Here is a 2,205-nt window from a genome sequence, read left to right on the forward strand (position 1 = left end):
GAACAGTCATATCCAAAACATCACACCCACTATGGGAGCACCCCACTCTTGAAGGGAAAAGCAGGACTCACCTTCAGCACAGAGACTTACCAGTGTAAGTATGAACTGTAATTACAGTGGGATAATTTCCTGAAACACACAAACAAAACTGCCTTCCCTTGGCAACAGAGCACATGTGCCTTGTACATACAGGTATGTTGGTATGAACTATCACTGCCCATTAACCTGCTTCCTCAGCTCATCCTCTGCTGCAGAGGACTGCCTCTGAAATCTGCTGCCAGACTTGCTCCTCTGAAGGCTCCCATAGCCTGCTTCAGTCAGGCTTTCATATTCCTCCAGCTAGTCCACACCATTGTGACTCAATCAGGCTAGAAAACACAGTATGACTAACTCTACAAAGAGCAACTAAATAATGACAAATAGTTAAGTGCATCTTTGATCACCTCAGATGGATGTGGATCCCATCAAGTATCTGACCAGTCAAGGACATTGAAAAAGCTCCTCCAGATTCACACTGGCTGTATAGGTACATTATTAAGCTTCCTGAGTTCAAGAACCCTTGAACATTACATTCCAAGTGAATTTTGAGGCCCACTCTGGTAAGTCTCTATATATTTGAAGACCTGTAAGAACTATCCCTCTGGAGCACTCTGTTTCAAGTTTTTGAAAGTGACTCCTGCTGCTGCAGCTTAAAAAAAAAATTTAAAATCAGGTATTAAAATGTTGAATGCCATAAATGAAGAGTGACAGGAAAGAGGGATGTCAAAGTTGTACATTACTGTAATTGAATTTATAAAACTAAACTTTTAAAATTCAAATATATATTCAAATATGAAAGTTATATCAGTTAGAGGTGTCGAGAAGCACAAAGAGGTACAACTTTGGAAAAAAGCTTTTGGTTTTTATGAGAGTAAGACAGTTTGGAATATTATATCCAACAGCAGCCTCAAGAGAATTTTATGAAAAATTCTGTTCACAAAGACTTGCTATAACTGGACCATCAGAGTTCCTCACATCTTTTGAGCATCTCCACAAGGCAATACCAATGGTACTCCTGACCCCTTGATGCAGAAATGTTCATTTCAACAGTTAAACACAGTCACACAACAGGACTCAGTTTGTAATGTGTCTTATACTCACAGGTGCAAAAAATGGAACAAAACCAGATCTGTCCTATTACACATGAGCATTCTTAAAATAGAAAGGATTAATTTTGAAGTTTCAGGCAGCATTCCTAGACTCATCTCGTGTTAGACAGTTTGTTTGTATTTTGTTGAACTCTCTTTTAGAGAAACAGCATTTAAACCTAGAATGAAACATGTTGGCAAAGTTTTGATGTACATGGATTCTGCTAGAGACTCAAAACTTCTGTCATTTGAGAATGATGAAAGCTTACAAATATGGGGTTTTCTTGGTACAAGAGAAACATGTTTAAAAAAGAGTAGTGCTGTTAAATGGCAATTTTTGGAATTAACAAGCATCAAATCTGCATGCATCCATGCCACTGGTTTTACAACAACTGAGTTCAGCAGACTCTTCACGGAAGTTTTTCTAAAAAGGAGAACCTAATTTACTAAAACCCAAGTAATCCTAATCTTTTGAGTTCATAAGCTTGAGCATACCACAGAACTCTGAAAAGTGACAATGAATATCAACAGCAGATTTTACATTTCTTTTGGCCTTTTAGCCTGAGCCTGCCATTTATGTGTGAAAGAGAATGCCTTCAAATGACTAGTTTCTACAAATGTGAGGAAACTTGAGCTCTGCATTATAGGTGGAAGGTTTCTGAACCAAGAAGGATTACAGAGTGATTAATGCAGTCTGTAACCCAGATTCCTGTTTTTTCTCAATGCTTTTAAAATCTGTGTCTATATTGATACAGCCAAGGATTTTGAAGGCCAGTGTTCTAAGTCCTGCATGTGGTTTCAACAACAAGAATTACGTTTCAATTAATTTCTACTGAATGTGTTGTCACATTTGTAGGAACTCAGTTCTCACTGAACTGCTATTTCCAGAGCCAAAGTGTCTAAAAAAGTCTAAAGAGACATCCTTCAAGTCTGCAGAAGAACATCCAATGATACAGAAAGGGCTCCTCTCCATATGTTGTCAGTGCTCCCACCTCTCATGATACGCACACTTAGCACCCTCAAAATACTAATTGAGCACGAACAAGATGTTTTAGACAGTCAAAATCACACATCCACA

Source organism: Agelaius phoeniceus, chromosome 2, assembly GCF_051311805.1.
Source record: "Agelaius phoeniceus isolate bAgePho1 chromosome 2, bAgePho1.hap1, whole genome shotgun sequence".
Classification (NCBI taxonomy): domain Eukaryota; kingdom Metazoa; phylum Chordata; class Aves; order Passeriformes; family Icteridae; genus Agelaius; species Agelaius phoeniceus.